General features: G+C 41.3%; 2 long non-coding RNA genes across 4 annotated transcripts in view; both read left to right on the top strand.

Annotated features, from left to right (window-relative positions):
- Nucleotides 1–1861: 1861 nt before the first annotated feature.
- The window catches only part of LOC137165345 (uncharacterized), a 117934-nt gene continuing 99742 nt past the window's right edge, over nucleotides 1862–20053 (top strand). For 2 of the 3 annotated variants that reach the window (XR_010923341.1, XR_010923339.1), the window contains exon 1: nucleotides 11873–11967. This is a non-coding gene — a long non-coding RNA (uncharacterized lncRNA). Of the gene's footprint in view, nucleotides 1936–11872; nucleotides 11968–20053 lie in introns of those variants that run through there. The other variant, XR_010923340.1, reaches the window with a different exon arrangement.
- Nucleotides 3585–6291, top strand: LOC137165346 (uncharacterized). The gene is made up of 2 exons (XR_010923342.1): nucleotides 3585–3679; nucleotides 6073–6291. It is a non-coding gene; the product is annotated as an uncharacterized lncRNA (long non-coding RNA).

Genomic DNA, 20053 nt, shown 5'->3' on the forward strand with positions numbered 1-20053 from the left:
GCACTCTAACAGCCTAACCATGGAGTCACGGACAGTCCCCTTGAGTGCTCAGATCTATGATGTTGCCTAGGCAGGCTTGAATTTCTGATAAATATTCCCTTACATAAAAAAATCACAGCAATAATCAGGTTACTCCCAATCCCAAAGGACCACTCGCTTACCCCAGGTCAATTGCACTTTTGATCTCATACTAAAGACAACACTTGTAGCCAATCCTATAATAAACTATATAAAGATTTATTGACTAGGAAAAAGAAATGACAGTTATTTACAAGGCAGGTAAACACACACACAAGTTAGTCTTTAATTTCAAAAGACAATAGAAGCATCTATAATACACAAGTTTGGCATGTCCCTTAGGGCTAACCCAGGCTAAGCACTGGGGGTCTGTTCCTTATGCTTAGGAAACCTTGCCCTTGAGAGTCAAAGCAGCATAGAGATAGTTTCTCCTTGTCATGGATTTTCCCTTTTCTCTGAGCTGCCAGCTCAGCTGATGGGAGGTATTCACTTGCATGTCTCCTCTTCATGGGTGGGAAGGAGAGCAATCCACAAAGTCTTTTGTTCTCTTTGATATTCCACAGTAGTTCATCTGGTGTTGATGGACCCTTCTCTGTGGGGCAAGACATAACTTTGGTTGTAGGCCAGCATTTCACACTAGATAATGTCTTTCCTCGCTGATTATTTACATAGTTAGAGGCTTACAATGCAAATGCTTAAATATTATCTCATTACATGGAATACCAATATTATTATTTTTAAAACTCTAATTCATATTTTAACAATACTAACACACAGGTAAGCCAGAATGATTCCAGTTACTATTTGTCAGAATTGAGTTGAGACATGGGTGTCTTTTACCAGCATCACAACAGTCACCAGAACAAATTCGGGTGTAAGAAACCCAGGAGGAATGGGCAAAGAAAGGAGTAATAGATTCTATGGAAGTATTTATCAAAAATCAAACATTTATTTTCATCCTTGGTTTTTTGCTAAGATGCTACTGTGAGAACATGTGATTTAACGCAGATGAAACTACTTGGCTGAATGTTAGTAATAAAGATCAGGTAACTAAGTTTCCAGTGCAAGACAGTGGCTAAAATCAGTCATATTTGGATGGATAAAAAGAGAAATATCAAGTAGAAGTAGGGACATGATCAAGAATGATACGGAAATAATTATAAGAGTTCAAAGGAGAACCACAAAAGAGACCCAGGGGCTGGAAAACAAATGCTGCAATGTGAGATTTAAGGATCTTAGTCTATTCAGGTCATAGAAGAGAAGGTTGATAGTGACGTGATTATTGTGTATCAGTACTTACACATAGAAGAGAGATCTGATAATGAGGGACTTTCCAAAACTTCAAAAGCATAAAAAGATCCCAGGACTGGAAGTTGAAGTGAGGTAAATTCAACCTTATAATGAGATTCAATTTCCTGGCAATTAGGGTAATTAAACATTGGACTAGCTTACCTGAAGAGACGATGCACTTACCATTACTTGGATGCTTAAGAATAGATAAGTTATCTTTTAAAAAGACATGCTTTAATTTTGCTTCTGGTAAAAAAAATTTGCCCTATGTATAGAGAAGGTCAGATTAGATGATCATAGTGGTCTCTTCTGGCTTTAGAGTCTAGAGGCTAGGAGAACTAGTATTAGGGTATGGCTGGGGTCATCAGTTGGATTTCTTTGGTGTCATTTTGTGATGAGACATCCAAACCCTACAATGGCCAGAGAAGGGTTGATGAACCCACAGCAGCTCAATCAGCCCTGCCCTGATTCACCTGCTGAAGTGGTCAGGCGTGGAGGGGAGCTTTTAAAAGGAGAAATGCAACTCCTTTGGGAGAAATTGGGATGCTGTGCATATCTTTTATGCTAGTTCCCTGAAGAAAGGCCCTACCAAGGGACTGCTAGACACCAGAGCCTTCCTGCAGAAAGGTAGGCCTGGTGTGGAATTACTGTGTTTTCTTTTTTAACCAGGGGTATGATGTTTTCTGTTCTATCTTGGACTTGCTTATGGTCTGAATGGGATTGCTGTAATTGTTGCTCCCATACTATCCCCCAAAGGGAATGACCACTCTCAATAAATGTCTGTTGGTTTTCCTATAGCAGGATCTGTGATTTTTATCACAAGCCCCAACACATCCATGCAGCACCACACAGCAATGCATAATCGTGACCTCATGATTCACATAAATATTTACTTGTGCCCACGGGCTTAATGGAGAAGGCAAAACACACCTCACTGCCACACACACCTCAGTGACTTACAAAAAAAATCTCCTTCCAGGTTTTATCTAAAAGGCAGTTAAACATGTAATCAGCCCTCTACCTCCACCACTTGCTTTGTGCTTGATTTGTTCTCCTTTCCTGGTTCTGAGCTCTCTTGGGAGTTAGAAATCACATGGAAACCCTTGCAACATATTGTATATTTGGGGGGGGATGACAACAGAGAGGTATAGGGCATAGTTTCTCAAGTGGGCAGGGGGTATGCAGTGAAAAAAACAGTGAAGGGAGATGGGTGACAGCCGCTGGCTTCTGGTGGCTGCCGGGTGGCAGCCGCCCACATACCACCTGGTCCCAGCTCTCAGATGGGGGCCTGGCAGCAGCCTCCTGCGTATTGCGTCTTGCAGTTGGGTGGCTGCCACCCATGCCCTGGCTCTGAGCCGAGAGACAGCCTCCCACACCCTGGCTTGAAGATGGGCAGCAGATCCCTGGGTTCCAGCCTGCGCGGAAGCCTCCTCCACCCCAGCTTGGATTGGGTGGCAGTTGCCCACCTCCTGGGCTGACAGCCAGGTGGCAGCCGCCTGCAACTTGCCCAGGTGGGAACTCTTATCCCCAGCTCTAAGCCCGGTGCCCAGAAAACTAGGCGGAGAGCCCAGCAGCTCGCCCAGTCCTGGAGCTGGGCTCTACCGCTGGTTTACTTGTCAATTTCACTGCTCTAGCTGAGCAGTGAAATTAACAACTATGGCAGCCCCAGATTTTACCAGTATAAAAATCTTGAGGGGCCCACACAGTGTGATTTGCCCCAGGCCTGCTATCCATTCTGGTGGGCCACTAGTGCCTGCTCATACCTCACAAGTTCCTGCCTGTGTGAGGAGAACACCACCTGACCCTGCTGTCAGGCCATAGTAATTGGCTGGCATTGACCTTTGCTCCTATATAGAGGAAGGGGAGGAGGAAGGAGAGGAGAAACAGGGGGGGAATGTTGTGATCTGCCACAGCCACACAGCATTGCAGAACTCAGAACTCTCCTGCTTTGTGAGAAATACCGTCGTCCAGCAGTAAAGGGGAAAAGGATGGTATTTCTCAGAGTGGAAAATTGAGTGTTGGGGTACTTATTAAAATTTTCAGAAGTTAGGGGGTACTTGCTACTTAAAAGGTTGAGGAACACTGGTATAGGGGACAAGGCAAGGGGAAAGGAATTAGGTTAATTAAAGCATTTGTAGTCAAAACTAACCATTTTGTAGCATTTAATTCCCTGGTGACTAAGCAAAGACTCACCCGCCCCAAACCAAGAGTGAAGGGGTACTTTTCTGATATACAAATCCTAATTTTTGAAAAAAAATCCTCTTACATTCATTTGCAGGATCAGGGGCTCAAGTTGTCACTTTCTTTCAAATTGCTGAGCTGCTGCATATGGCCCTTTCAGCCACCTTAAACTCCTTCCCTAAGGTAAAAGGTAAACAGTAACTGACACTGAATTTTCATAAGAAAAAATTAGTTAAAATTTGTGGTTGGATGTCAAATTGCTCCAGAAAGGGAGGATAGGATTTGGAGCATGGGAGAAACAGATTCAAGTAGCCCAAAAAACAAAAGAGGGTTAGGGTGAACTTTAAAAAAAAAAAAAAAAAAAAAAAAAAAAAAAAAGTATTCATCATACAACAGAGAATGTATTTGTTATCTTTTCCCCTATTAATTTCTCATCATGTTACTAGGAACTACTTTTCATAATGAGACGGATACTTTGCATAAAATACCATAGAACAGTTTTTTTAAAATTGTTTTTAATGTGCAAATAATTAATGCACCATATTCTAATGGCAATAATCTGAGGTTTACAGTGTGTATGTATGCATATATGTAACTTTAAGCATGTGTACTGTCCCAGTGACTTCAGAGGGACTACACATATATCTAAATGCTTTGAAGGGGCCATGGTGCGTTTCCTTCAAGATCGAAGACAACTGGCTAACACCCAATAATTGCAGCGATAGTTTATTTTGCACATTCTGTCATGGCTCATTGGTATAGTGGGTGACACTCAAATGGTAGAAGTTTTAATTCTGTTTCCATAAACACTTAAAAGTTAGATGACTCACCAAAGTTTGCATCAAATGTAATTTTCTGAAGATGAAATTCTCTGGGGTAAATAAATTCTTTCCAAAGCACTCAAATACCACAGTGATGCAAACAACATAATTCAAAGAAAATGTTCAACCAATTTATTAGAACTATTATTCCCCTGCTGCTTATGGAACAAATAAAGGGATCAGTCTACGGGCTACTGACGAGAACTGTGAAGCAAGGCAAAGAATTAGCCTTCACACCATAACTGCCTCATATACCCTCTTTGCACCTGCTCTTTTCCCCTCATCTCCCTTTTCTTTTCTTTTCTTTTCTTTTCTTTCAGATTAGTTTATCCCCTCCTAAGTAAACCTACCCAAAACAAAATAAACAAAATTGTAGAACTAACTTGTTTGCTGCCCTCACATTGACTATGTTGTGTTTGTACACTGCCTAGCCCAATGGGGCCCCATTCATGGTAGGCCTTTAGGCATGACCATATTAAACATGATTAATAATAACTATGAACATGCAGGTACAGCATCTATACAGTGAGGCTTTAGCATTGGGCAAAGAAATGGGCACAGAGCTTAGTGGCTGACACATGCTGCTAGGCCTGCACTGAATTGAGCACTGGTTAGGAAGGAAGTAGGGTTGGGATAAGAGGATAGGGAGAAGTAGGCATGATGGGGGAGCAGACAATCTGTGGTCAGTGGTGTAAGTATAATCCGGGTAATGCAAATTATATTCTTAGTGGCCATCTTAATTATTTCAGCATCCTCCTGCTGCCATCTTACAGCACTGTTTTACTCAAGTATACGGAAGAGCTGACCTTAGAAGAAAAATGAGAGCAGAGGCTTAGCAAGCAACAGACTTAGCAATGCTTCTGAGAGTTCCCATGAAACAGTATTTCTTGCACCCAGAGGCTCATTAATGTACAGTAGGGTACAGAGTTGTTGCTGGCCCACCTACCTGCAGTCCCCACACCTCTCTGGATCATCAGGAACAAGGTGTCATGTACAGTGGTCCTACCACTGCACTCTCTCACCCTTTTTTGGCACTCCTGCAGGAAAAAAACACTGGTCTATGTATAAATAGGTGCAGCTTTATTGATTTCAGTTGATTTGCACCTGCTTACACCGGGTCTGAGATTCTGCCAAATTTTATTGAAAATATTTGATTATATAAGACTTGATTTTAGACTGATGAATCTATTGTTAAAGCATGCATTGGGCTACATTTTCTGCTTCTCAGCTTTTAGTGGGTGTAACAAAAGAAGGGGGGCTGAGCCTCCGTTGTGACCTCTTGATTTGCTGCTTGAACCTTTGCTGCTTTGACTCAGGTTACAGCAGGAAGGGAGCTCCCTGCTCCCCTGTGTCCGCTGTCCTCAGGGCTATGGAAAGGGAGGTACAGCAACTTAACTACACCAGCACCAACCCTGCTGGGGAAGTGATTCCCCTAATTCAGTGAAGTCCCACCTCAGGGAAGTTAAGACAGTTGTTGCTCCTTTTGCACTACTTAAATGGCATAAAGGGAGTAGAGCTGGGCAGAGAATAATGGTGCGTGGTGTTTTCTGTCTCACTTCATCCTCAACATTGAAATACATCAGACTATTGATTGGACTCTGTACATGCTATCAGGGATAAGTCTTTAAAACAATAATAGTAAATCTTATTTCTATGCAAATACCTATGAATATTTGTAACAAAATTCCCTTTATGCTTTTTTTTAAATATCTCTTCTGAATAATGGCTGATAAATGTGTTCTGTTTTTGTTTCTAAATATAGAGCCTAATTCTGAATGTTAAGAGCCAGCTCATGTGTGAAAGTTCTACTCAGTGGGAAAAGGGCTACAGAACTAGACTGATTATTAGGATATGGTTGAAAAGACTCAACTGAACATATTGAGCTGAAACCAAGACTCCTTTCAGCATAGTTGTGCCTGCTCAGAGACTGCCTGAATTTAGCCCACAGGATGGGTGCAATTTCTAAAACTGTTTTCTTGAATAGATTGATGAAGGGAATGATGATAAACGGAAAATAAACAAATGATTGTATGTGTTTGTTTCTGTATTGCATTGTAAAGCAATGATTTGGCTGCACACAATGCACGGTGCTTTCATTTTATGTGGCCATACGAATCACAGCATAGTAGTTGTCAAGCAGCCTGTCTTCTGCTTAATTACAGAGCTGTCCCATCTTCCTCTAGAATTGGACAAATGATCTTAAAATGGCAGAATAGTATTTTTTTTGTTAGTATAAAAATTAAATTTCAGTCGTTTTCTTCTTTTTGATAATCTAGTAGCAACAGGAAATGAACTGATTGTAATTATTCTCTGTCTTCTGCAAAGAGTTCTTTGCTGTGTGTTCTTTTTCCCCTTAGTAATAGCTGTAAATGATACATTACGGAACTGGCAATGCCTTTCCCATTTCAGCTTCATTGAAACTGCTGAATGTATAAAAGGAATCCCAGGGATTAATCCACAATTAAATATTCTGATATCTTTAAAAAAAAATCTGCCTGGCTATACCTTTTATGTTTCAAAGAGATATTGAATTAATAATGTTTTGCCATCTCGTCAGACCTCTGAACTCCTGTGGCTGAGATCACATCATTTGGCCCACTTAAACAGAATCTTACACCGCCAAACATCCATTTTGAACAGCTCATGGCCACTGAAGACTCGGTAGTGTTCACTGTCCATTTTCAGTAGCTGCCGCAGTCACAGGACCCTATGTTTAAAAAATCCTCACCCCCCCCTATGCCCCAAATGGTAGAGTTATTAAAGCACTGCCATATGTCATCAATATTTTAAATAAAAAGTCATATTCACTGCATAATGTTTAAACATAAGGCTATAAAATCTTGTTGGGGTAGTGAGTAAGGCTGCTGGCAAGGCTATCTGACCCATCTGGAGTCTGCAGGCTCACACAGGACAGATTCCAAGCTTTCAGTGTAAAATATAAGGGGGGAAAAAACAAGTGATTTATGTGTCATTTTCATCGCCAAAAACCCAGGCAGCAAATGCATCACCCAAATATTTACAAAGTGTAACAGAGCTGTGTAACAAGAGCAAGAATAATTTTTCTAACTAATAGCTCTTATATATTAATTTATTTAAACGAAGAACACATTGACTAGAAAGTTCTCTTTTGACATCACAGGGTTTTAATATTTTTGCCCACTGTTAAACTGATTCTCCTTTACATTCTTGTGTTTTTTAACCTCCTTTAGCTGCCTTCCAGGAGTCTGACATGTTTAAAGGCGGGAAAACATTAGGTGCATTGCTTCATTTAATAAGGCAAAAAACCTGGCTCCCAAGTGGATTAACTCAAAGCCTGAAGAAGTTTATTACAATGTGAGAAATGGATTACTTCAGAGGAGAATAGATGGGCTGGAAACAAGCAGACTACTCAGATGGTTACTCCCTCCCAAAAACAGGTGCATAGGGTGTAGGCGGGAAGCAACAGGGAATGGGCAGCTCCACCTCCCCCTATTCATTGCTCAGCACAGCTGAGCTGGCATGGAGGAAGTAGTAATTTTCTGCTGTTATACAGAGCTCTCAACTTTACTGCATTATGTGTTATATACCAAATAGGAGCTCATTTGGTTTCCCTGTTCAGCTGCACCATGTTCTGAGACATGTCCTAGGGCAAGGCAGATTTGGGGGAAGGAAGAAGAGACCACCTGGGGCAGCTCTAGGTCCTCTCTCTCCCCTGTTGCTCCTCTTCTCCATAAAGCAAAGAGGTCTGTGAAGGAAGGGATAAGATGCCCAAGAGTCATGGAAATGCTGACACCCAGCCTGCTTACTCTGTCCTCCCTCTACCATATTCAGACATTGGCAGCTGTGCTCTTTCTTTCACAGCATTCTGCTCTAGGGACAGGGAAGAAGGAGCAGGAAGCCCAGAGCTGCCTATGGGTAAAGGAGTCACTGAGTGACTTGGGGCTGGTGGGTAGTAGGCAGGAAGAGGCATGTGCAAGTAGAGACAGCTTGTGCTACTTGAGCTGGGGAGCAGAAAGGCTTCCATTAATTGAATTGGGGGGTGGGGGGAAGCAGGGCTTCTGGTAATTGTAACACGGAGCAGGAAAGAGCATTAATTGAATTTTCAGGTGGGGAGGGCTTGCATTATTTGAATTGAGGGCAACGTGGGCAGGAATCACTCCTCCCTGTCATGTAGCAACTGAGCTGGATATCTTATATAAACAGGTTTGCTTTTGAAATCTGTGGTACATTCTGGTTCCAGTCAGGCATTCTCAATGCTGTTGATTTTATTCAGGATGAAACCAGGATATCTTGAGATGTACAAAAATCAAAGCTGTGAACTTCACAAAAGGCTTCACTTTAAGTAAAGGTTTGGGCTGAGTACTAACTTATCTAAATCTCTCTCTCGTTCATCTGTCTTGACTCTGAAAAATGTCCATTTTTCTGAGAAGTAATCTGGCAGTAGAACAATGTTTGGATTGGCTGTGAGCCTCCACTTCAAAAGTAATTATATATCTTGGGTGTGTGGTACAAATTAAATTTATTCCAACAGAAGACAATTGAATGACAGGAGCATAAAATAGGGTCATATACATTCTCTGCTACCTTTGTAACTAACTGCCTGTCTTGTCATGTGTCAGGATGCGCAATCCAGGCCAGGTAAACCAAGAAGCTCCTTGAAACTTGACCCCAAAACTTGAATCAAATCTCTTTTGAGGTTCAGCAAAGTTTGGGTAACTGTTCTCCACCCTCTGTTGTTGTTATTGTTAGTTTTCACACTTACCTGCCTCTCCTGGGTCTCTGTATAACCAAAAATTGAAATGAAAAATACCAGAACACTGGCAATTTTTGATGTCAAGGTGATGGAGCAGAAACTGTGTAATATTTCCATCTACTCTATCTATCAGAAATATCACAGAATGGTCTGTTCCCATGGGATGACCAGAATTTTTTTAAAGCTTCAGTTATATGATTTGGTTGCTTGAGAAAAGCATCCAGACAGTTGGATGCTTATCAAAACTTGCCAGAACTTTTGATAATCCTCCATTGCTATTACATCCCTCAGTATTCTTCTTCGAAACAAATGATATAGCAAATAGTTTTTCTTCACTGCCCAATTCAATCCCAACATTTGGAAAGGGTTAAGAAAGGGTCAGCCTTATGCAGAAATTTTGTGAAAGATCTCTCTCTCTTCCAAATAACTAATTTCCCTCTCAGCATCTCAAGATACATTGGAGCCTTCACTACTCTATAGTCCAAAAGTCTACACATGATAGAACAATTCTGATGATAACTTATTTCCACAACAAATATGTACTATAATACTGTAACCTATCTTAGTAGGTAGAGATGGCATCTTTGTGGCTCCAGCATTCGGGTAATTAAAAAATTAAATGTAGGATTTCAGTTCCTGAGATGACAAGCATTTTTGTACCTGTCTGATCCTTGGACTATCAGTCTTGTTTTGATTTTTTTTTTTTAATCTTTTTTATCTTTGACCTGCTGCTACATAAAAGGATTGATGTAGGTAATAAACATGACCTAGTTCTATTCTTAAAACTGCAAGTGTCAGTAACTTGTTAGGGAGTTTGATCTCCAATGATCTAATCAAGGCTTACTTGGTAACCCCAATAGGAAGTATATGGTATCATAAAAATTCCTCAATATGTAACTTTATAAATTGGAATAAGAAGGAACAAGAAGAATGTCAGGAAAAAATGTTTTTTGAGATTGTATAGATGAGGAAATGGATACATTTCTGGCCTTTCTGTGACAAAATAACACACACTGGAAATACATCAGAGGCACAGGTATCTTTCTGCCTCATAGTGGAAAACAAAAATAATTAGCAGCTTCAAATATATCTAGAGGAGACTGCATATGAATTTGTCATCTTACTGGAAAAAGGAAGTTGGCACCTCTTGATGCACACTCAATGGCCAAAGGCTCACATCAAGAAAGAAAATAATTTAATTGGTGCGTTTTTAATACATGACACACATCACTTCTAAAACAGGAAGAATTGCTGCTGTGCAAGTGCTGCTTTCATTTAATTCTATAATGGGTTCACCTACTACAATATACTGACCAGCAACCTAAGAGGCTAGCTGTGTTAACTGTTATTTTATAATTAAAAGTGATAGTGAAAAATAGATCTTCGGTGATAAGAAGCTACACATAATCAAAATGGGAAAGTGGTCAAAGTGGGAAAGGAAGAGAGTATTCCTTTCTTCATCTGACACCCACAATACATTGGCCAGTGGGATGGCTGGAAGTGGGGGGGGGGAATTCTGTGCACTGTGGAGGTCTGAAATAGATTACTTCCCTGGCACAAGAGGGAAACACCAGAGGAACTGGGCCTCAAAGGGGTATCTCTGAAGTGTAGGCCACCCAGGTTTGTCTTTGACATGGAACAGTCTACGTGCCAGACTTCGCTCTGTGCTTTTAGTGGCAGCCATATCTTTCTTGAAATATTGTTTGTTAAGAAATTTGAAATATTTTTAAAAGTTCTACATTGAAAAAGTATTTGTCTCTGTAGCTGTTTCTTTCCCAGTGTCTCTGAATGCAGCATAAAGCTCTAAGACATGGTTTAATATAAATGCCACAAACCAGAAAAAAAAAATGCAAAATAACACAAGTTTTGAAAGGAAGACTTCCATTAGTCTGTTATCAAGACTTTTGTGACTTAGCCTCCATAAAATATGGACTGCATAAGAGCTACACAGAGTATGTTCATAATCTATAACATTTATTTATACAATGTAGTACACAAAGCAATCTTTAATTATCACTATATAGGATATCAAGTTATCTTTAATTATCACTACAGAATGGTTGTGCAATCAAATACTGCTGGCAATCAGCATTCATTATACAATAGCATGACTGCATCTGTTCGTATTAACAGATAAGCAGGAAAAATCAAAACAGCATCTGATTTATCCACTAAAACTGTGTGAGCAAAATATTGTATCTAACTCTCTTAATATCTCTCAGTGACTTTGATCTGATTAAAGTCCAAAGAAACATAACCACAGATGCAAATATTCTAGTGCCTCAGAAATTAAATACAGCTATATTTCAACAGACTGAATAGCTGGAGCCATACTCCAGCTGAAGTGATTATAGGCACAGCATAAACTTGTGATAGAGGGCTGTCTAAATCTCTGAGGCCGCAGGTGCAGGATTATAGTAAACCCCATTGAAACATACAGTATTCTGTCTAAATACACCAGAACAAAATTATTTAGGCAGTTGATCACATAATAAAAGTATGATGGATAATCTAATGGAAACTAGCAGCTCAGAGTCAATAACAAACTTGATTCTTTGATTAAATGCAGCTGATTTTTAATTCTGCTATTTACAGGATTTTCTGCCTAATAGAAGATATTAAAAAAAAATCTATTTTGAAAATGAGAACTCAGTCACAGTATTTATCTCTGTTGGAAACTATACTGTGTAAGCAATGTAGAATGTGTAGATAGACCTATCTGAAAGTAATTCTCTAAGATACTTGGCTGAAAAGCACATCAAAGCACACTGAAATAATGAGACAGGCTCCAGCTGTTGGATTCCAACAGCTTTTTGATTTGTGCTCCAGTAGAAGCTCCAAGTTTTGATCCTGTGTTGATTATTTCCATGGTATTGAAGTTGATTTGTGCATTATTTAAAAACAGGCTGTAGACTGCAAACAAGGGTGAGTTGCAAACTGCCTCTTAAAGAATATTTTGTTTCTGTCGTTTAGATTATTGTTTCATATTCCCATACTCTGTCAATGCACAGTTACCCTGGTAAAAAAGCGCCTATTTGGGAAAAAGAATGTATTTTAAAGAATTGTATTAAGATAAAAGGAAAGGCCACTATAAAATGGCGAGAACATAAAATGTGGGGATCCCACTATTTTCATGTGGCTTTGCTATTTTCTAGATAGGGTGGCAATTGTGGAAATGTGCTTTTAGAGCTGTTGCCAGGACGTCTTTCCTCCCTAGAGGCTGAATCATTGCCTAGGAAACCCTGCCATTAGAGAGAAGAAGCACCTTTAAAGAGCTGTTGATGCTTTATGTAAAATGTTCTTTTAGAAACCATTCTATTTATCATATTATTTAAATTATTATTTATTTGGTATCATAAACATGTATTGCATTTTACAGACAGATAAAGGCTCCTGAAAAATGTATAGTAATAAGGGCCAGATTCTGGCCTTGTAGTTCCCATTTTTTTCCTGTAAATTGCAGAGTTAAAAATCAGCAGACAACAGTAGCAGCTGTAAGTGCTCAGCCCTTATAGGGACAGGGACCCTATATTTCCTTTCTTACAAAGGATTAGAGCTAGTTGAATATTACTTGGCAAACACATTAATTAAGTTTCCTATCATTCATGAAATAGATTTATTTCATTATTTACAAGTGGAAGTTGGGGTGAGAATAGAATTTTTATTTTTAAAAGTTCTCCTCCTTGAGTTATTGATTGCCATTAGTTATGACCAGGCAGAGACCATCAGACTAGTTAATATTGGATATTCAGTTCATAAACCATCCATCTATTTGGAGGCCTCTCTGAAGTTTAGCCAAAGCCTGCAGTCTGAAAATTTGGGTTATGGATCCAGGCTTGCTCCTAAGATTTAGTGTAATTCATTATTTTTACCAGGCTGTAATTCATTATTTTTACCCCGAGAGCAGCTTTACTCCTGGTGAACAGCTTTTCTCATGGCTTTTGGGAACTTACATCTCTAGGGCCCACGTGGGATCAGGACGGGAGGTTATCTGAATGTGAAACAACAATGCTGTGGAAGGACCTGGCAATGTTTAACAGGGACACGGGAGAGCACTCATGTGGTGGCAGAAGAGGATGGAATTATCCATGTACCTATGCATGACAGACAGCTATCAATCAATTGAAAAAATGAAGGCTGACCCAGATTTTTTTATGAACTATCATTAAAGGCTAGATTCAGTTTGAGTTTGGGGCTGATGTTCTGGTCAATTCAAATATTTCACTCACCCTTTATCAAAAACAGGAGATTAAGACTATCACAGATATTTCAATAGCAACTAGATGTGATTTTAAAATAATAATAGATAATCTTAACTGAGAATGAGTAGCGAAACAGGTTAATTCAGAAAGTAGGATTGACAATGACATGAACTATGTCTCAGAGGCAAAATTCAGTTGATTTGAATGGACATAACTCCGCTGAAATATTTAAAGAGGCTGTGGAATCAGTACTGAGCAGTGATGTAGTAGGATGTTAAGCAATCTAGGTCTCTGTGCAGATATCTTAGGTTGGAGAGGGGTGTCATCAGCATATCATTTGGCTGTGTTCCAGTGTGGTGCTTGTTCACTCTACAGACATAGTATACATTCACTGTGTACCACTACAGGGGGCTTCATGGTCCAGCCATGAAGGACCTTCTGAGCCACTCCCCAGATGCTACTGCATCCTTTGCGATCACAGTGACCCCTGCAGTGTGAATGCACCCCTCACCTTCTCAGAGGGGAATGATGATGGAGGATGTTGTAGTAGATCTTTCAGCCAGTGCCAGCCCAAACATTACCTAGTCTGCATGTGCTGATTCATGGGGAACCCCTGCAAAGTTCTGCTCCATACATTGGATGTGCAGCGCTCACAAATTCATGAACCCATGAGTTCATTTTTTACTTCTCTGTAAAGGCTGTAGATGGAGGCAGTAGTTTTGCTGTGAAAGCCATTGTCCTACTGATGCCTCAGGGGAGCTGAGTGTGTTTCAAATCCACATTTGTTGAGGTACTCCTACTCCTTTGCTTTGTTCATTTTCTCTCTATGGGGCTTGAGGCTAATCATTCTCCCATCACACTGTGTGTAACATGGGGAGGGTAATAGCATGCACTCTTTGCTGGGATTGTGGATGGCTACTTGGAGTAATGTCAGCCAGATGTTTCACTTTATGCCAATCATGAGGGAGAGAGAGAAAGAACATCATCAAAAAGCAAACAGTAATTGGTTAAAATATTGAAGATCGTTGTCCATGCGATAGTGTGTTGTTTAAGTGCTCAGCATGAGATGGAGTGAATGTGAGGGATGAGACAGAAAGGCAGAGTGTAAAGAGAATCAGATGGTTAACATGAGCAGATAAAATGGTTGAAAATAAGAATTTTCAGGATCCAGGTGTAAAATATGGTTGCCTTAATATGCTACCACAAAATACTGCTTCAGTATTCGGATATGCTTTTAAGCAATTCCATGCATAAAGCAGCCATATTATAGGAGGGGCTGTGAACATTGCCTATTATTAAAGTTGCCTGCTACTTCCCATTATAAGATCCTATTTTCAGTTGCTTATAACTTTGCCATACTTTAATCATTTGGGCTGAAATTTTCCATGTTGATTGTCTGCCTCAGGCTGAATTGTTCTGGAAAATTTTAGCCAAAACAAGTCAGTCATTTCTGAGAAATATGCTGAGAAAAAATACACTGTTTGTTCTTGTTAAAAAATTCTTGTGATCTCCGTGCTTAAGAGCAGGGACTTGCCATTTGGCAAGGCATGACCTTTGTGTCAGGGATGTGCCTTTCGCCATTCCTGTAATAATCTGCCCTAATTTGGCCAAATTATAAGCATTTGAAGAATTATAATTTGCAGATACTCATTAGAGACTAGGTAGATCACAGTTAAATTCCCCATATGTTCCATCCACTCTGGGCATGCTCAGCCCAGGGCAGAACAAAATTTTCCCTGATTGTGTAGGTCAAGGCTGCTATAGGCTGTGCCAGGTAGCAAAAGCGAGAGCAGGGAAATTATCTTTCCTGTACTTTCAGTGATCCCCCTGTGGGTCCCAGGCAGTGTAGATGAGGAAGCTGCCTGATTCAAATGTATCTATTGGACAGGGAGGGTGTGAAAGGCTGGCAGGGGGCAAGTCTGGGGATGGGATTCGGGGGGGAGGGGTAAGGGGAGCTAGGACTATATGGACAAGGAGACTGGACCTGGGAGCCAGGGAGGGAAATGTGAGTTAGGAGAGAGAAGACTGGACTGCATGGGTAAAGAGACTGGGACTGGAAACCAGTGGAATGGGAGAAAGGAGGTAGGAAAGGGGAGATGGATCTAATGAATTGCCAGGCTGTGTAAAGTGAATTGGGAGAAGCAGGGCAAAGAGATGGGACAAGGAATGAGGGCAGGGGAGGGATGGGACACTAAGATTGGCTGGTGAGCCCAGAGAGTAAGACTGGGAGTGTGAGCCAGTGAAAATGGGTATGCAACGAGGGGGCGACAGATTGGACAAGAAGCCCTGAGTGGGACAACTCAGACTGGCTGTGGAAGGAGACTAGGGACAAGGTGGTGGGTGGGAAATGAATGGGATTGGGTGGAGGGGGAACTGGAATGAGGAGTCCAGACGGGGAAGGTGAGAAGCCTAAAGGATAGATGACTGGGGCTGATTAAGAGTGGAGAATGGGACTGGCATGAGGAAATGAGGGGGAGGGGAAGACCACTTTGAGATGGGCAGGTTGGAGAGGATGAAGCAGAAAGGGTCAGGCTTGGAGAGAATGAGCAAAAGAGTCTGTCCACATTAGAGAACTCTCCCTTCCAAAGTCTGGAATGCAACCCATGATTCCTGAGTCTTACCATTCTTCTGTTATCAGCAAATATCTTATGAAGTGTGTGTCCCTTTCTAGTGCTGGACCACATAGAGGATGACAGCCTACTACTGCTATCAATTACTCCATAGGCTCAAGCGGCAGAGGTCTGTGTGGTGGATCTAACTGTTCGAGTCCTGCTGATGAACCATGTGGGTGTCAATATGCTGCTACATGGTGGAATTTCTGAGAGAAAATTGTTAAGGTTGCAAAGTCAACCACACAAAAGTTAGGCAATGCTGGATTTAAGGTTTCTTGTGCTCAATTTGCCTCCCTGTACAAATGTATTATGATTAGACCTGGGTGAGTTATTTTTCTGCATCTAGAATTTTTTTAGGAAAAATGCATTTTGCTGGGCTCTGAAACTATTGGTGAATTCAGTTTAAATTTGAAAAATAGTTTTGGCTGAAAAAAAATTTGAAAAAGTCACAACATTTCATTTTGACAATTTGTGAAGTGTTTCATTTCAACTTTTGATTTTGAAAATGATATTTTTTTTCAAATTTTGCCAACAATGAAACACAAAGGGTAAAAAACATCCAAAAATAACTGAACTGAAGCAAAAAGCTTTTTTTTTTTTTTTTTTAAATGTTGCAAGTCACTCCAAAATGTATGTCAAATCAAACAATAATTTTTTGTGATTTTTTATTTGATGATAGTTGAAAAAAAGTAGGTTCAATTTGAATCAGATTTTTTTCGGCCCCCAAAACAAAAAAATCCATTATTTGCTCAGCTCTAATTATGAGACAGTCTTTAATTACATGATAACATAATTTTTCTACAAAACCCCTGCCTCAATCAGTGCACAGGGCTGCTTGGTCCCCATGTACCCTGGAGGCTACATCTTCTCCCACAAGAGGTCACCACCTACCGTTCCAAGGACCCTAACAATTTGGTCAACAGTGGGGTTCAGCTACTCCATTGGGTACAATAGGGGGGCCATGCCTGGCACACAAGTGGGATCAGCTGGCATACTTGGGGGAAGGGTTGGCCCAGACATCATAGTTTCACAGACTCTAAGGATGCCCTTCTATGCCTCGGGAGGTCTGGTGTCCTTTTATGCTAGGCCGTAGGGCAGTCTTTTCAAATATGGTGCAGTTTCTGGCATAGGAAGTACCTCACTTCAGCCAATGAATAATGGACCCTATATAGGGTCCCCTGGAAGGACCCCTTGACCGCTGCATGTTAACTTGACAGTGGAAAGACTACGTGAGGTGGAGGCTCGGGTCCTTGACCCCCTAAGGGGAGAGTGACTATGGGGGAGATCGAGCTCCCTGGGGGAGAGGGGCCATAGCGGACAGGAAGGGCAGTGCATAGCTAAGCACCACCCTAATTCAGAGGTTTTCCATCTGTTCAAGGGGATGAGGATGCCCCTCACTGAAATCCCTCTGTCAACCACCTCCTGAGTGGCGGCTTCCCAGGGCAAGGAAGAAGACTATCTTGCCATATGTTTTGGAGGCTGCCACAATGGACGAGGCCCCCACCACTCTTGCCAATACCCACACGTGGGGTGAGGCAGCTTCCAGGAGGCTGTAAACCCAGTGCTTCCTGGTGAGGCCAGGGAAGGGGCCCCTATGGGTGGAAATAGCAGAAATGGTCGGTGCTGTGGTTGGGGCAGGTTAAATCGTGGATGGTAAATTCACCACAGCCATTTGAGCATACACTCAGGTGCCCTGGGGAATGGGACCCCTGGTGCTTTTGGAAGGCTTAGCAGGAGGAGGAGGAGGAATGGAAACATCCCCCCCATTCTTCTTGCTCTTGCCTTTTCTCTGAGAGGAAGAGGAGGAGCTCAAGCTCTTGTCTTAAAGTTTTTAGCTAGAAATGGTGCCCTATAGAAGAGAGTAGCCAGAGGCAGTGCAACAACAGTGAGTGGGAAACCTGCTGCCCCCTTCTTTTCCTCCCCATCACCCCACCATCTGAGGCTTCTCAGGAAGAAGCCTCACTGAATGGGGACGGAGGACCTGCCATGGCAGTGACTGAAACAAAAGGGGAAGGAGAAATTGACAGTGATAGGGGAACACCATATACCCTCCCCCTGTTAGAAAGGGGAACCAATCTGAAAAAGGAAACAAAAGACAGAAGCAAGGAGAAATCATTAGGAGTCCACCCCTTCTGGCTGCATTTCAGGGAAGGGGGGAGGAGGTAAGGATCAAACTAAACAAACAATTCAGGGGGGCAAGAAAGAATTTGGGGAACACAATCATGGAAGATAGAAGTGAAGGAGGAAACCTATAACTGTGAAGAGAAAGAGGGAATGGGGAGCAGAGGGTAACATGCCCACCCTAAAGGGAAGCAGACTCCCTAGGCAGGGTTGACAAAGCTAATGGCAGCCAGCTGGAACCCCCACCCAGGCAAGAAGTGCTGCTCTGGGGCTGAATGTGGATTTATGCACTAAAGGAGACTTGTCTGTAGGACACTATGACAGATTGCTGAGAGCAAACAGGTGAACCAGAACTGTGATCATATAGGCTCCAATTGGTTTCCCCAGAGAAGGCTGATAGGGTGATACAAGCTTATTAGCTGATCAGGCTGGGAGGGCTGATTGAGCAATTAGTCCATCAGCTGAGGTGTATCAGAAAGATACAGGAAGGGAGTGGAGGTGGTAAACATCAGACTTGGTTTAGTTGAGCTCATGGTGTATACAGCCCGCGCACACACACACACACACACACACAAACCCCCCCCCCCCCCCCCCGCGGCGAAGGGCTAAAAGTAGAGAAGTAATGTAAATAATTTGCTGATGAGACTGCATTGGTGATGGGAATATAAACATATCACATGCACTTGCCACTTACTGGATGGAGTCTGAGAGGTTTCTGGGGCATCAGAGGATGGAGATAGAGCATGCCCCATTACAGATTCCTGCTTTGTTTGTTGTGGAAGTTGGAAGACCAGTAGTAAAAGAAGCAGAGACTGTTAAGAGAAACTAGGGTCTTGTGGTTAAGGCAGTTGAATGTTGCCCTGAACAATTTGATTCTATCCTTGTCTCTTCCACAGAGTATATTTGTGATGCAAGGCAAGTCAGTTAAACAATACTTTTTACTGGTGGTAACTAATTGTGTGTTCTTTAGTTTCTGGGTGTTTGATTTGAAATGCTGCTGTGTGATTTGCCGAAGTAGTGAGCACTAACAGCTGCAACTGAAGTTTATGGGAGCTATACTTTCAACATAAATGTTATATAATGTTAAGGAATCTGAAAAATCAGGTCCTAGTCATCTCAAATTGGGCTGCCAAAAGTAATGGGTACTCTTTACCTTAATCTCTCTGTGTTTTAGTTCCCTGTTTGTTAAAAGGGGGTAAAACTTTTGTGTCTCATTTAATGTTTTTGAAGCACTTAGACGCTATAATGATGAAAGCTATTGCCCATGAGGAAACTAATATTACTGTCTTCAGAGCAGGGTATGAATAACATGTAAGAGATAAGGTACTGGCCCATACATTGGATAACAAAAATAAAGCCAAATATGGAATCCCTATTCATTCATTAATTGGATACTGTCCATCATGTGCACTGAATGAAGCAGGGGTTCTGTGCAAGTGCTCATGTAATTAGACTGTATCATAATACATATGCACAAAGGGAATAAATTACAGATGCATAGGCAACCTTACTTCTGGCATTTTTGAACTTTTGAGTGCTTGACTTTTTTTCAACCTTACTAATTTTCTTTTAATGTATGTAATAAATTCTTATCTCTAACAGTACATTTCATGTTAAGTATCTCAATGCAAGATTTGAATATCCTATGAAGGGACCCAGGTTTGAAAATGTGGCTTCTGTGTTTTCACATTTTTCCATTCCACTTTTTTCGTCTAAGCAGCAGTTCCCTCTTCTTTTGAAAACTCGGATGTGGTGAGGATGAGAGGCAGGGAGGGCATTTCACTTCAATGGTGGGCTATTTTTCAGTGGAACATATATTTTTGGTTCCTAAGAGCTGAAATTCTGTTTGTTCATACTGAAGATTCAGGTTACTTTTCATGTATGCTGTTGTGTTGCTCTGGTCCCCTTACCCTGACTTCCAAGCTCTTCTGTCTCTGACATCAATCACAGAGAGTCTGCATAAGGATCAAAGAGCAAAGCTGAAAGCAGAATTTATACTTGCTAACTGTGTAAATGGAACAATTGCACAGTGGCTAGGTGTACCATGTGTCATATTTAAAGATAACAATAAATAAA

Source organism: Emydura macquarii, unplaced genomic scaffold, assembly GCF_026122565.2.
Source record: "Emydura macquarii macquarii isolate MOO-44397 ecotype Brisbane River unplaced genomic scaffold, CSIRO-AGI_Emac_v2 contig_2768, whole genome shotgun sequence".
Classification (NCBI taxonomy): Eukaryota; Metazoa; Chordata; order Testudines; family Chelidae; genus Emydura; species Emydura macquarii.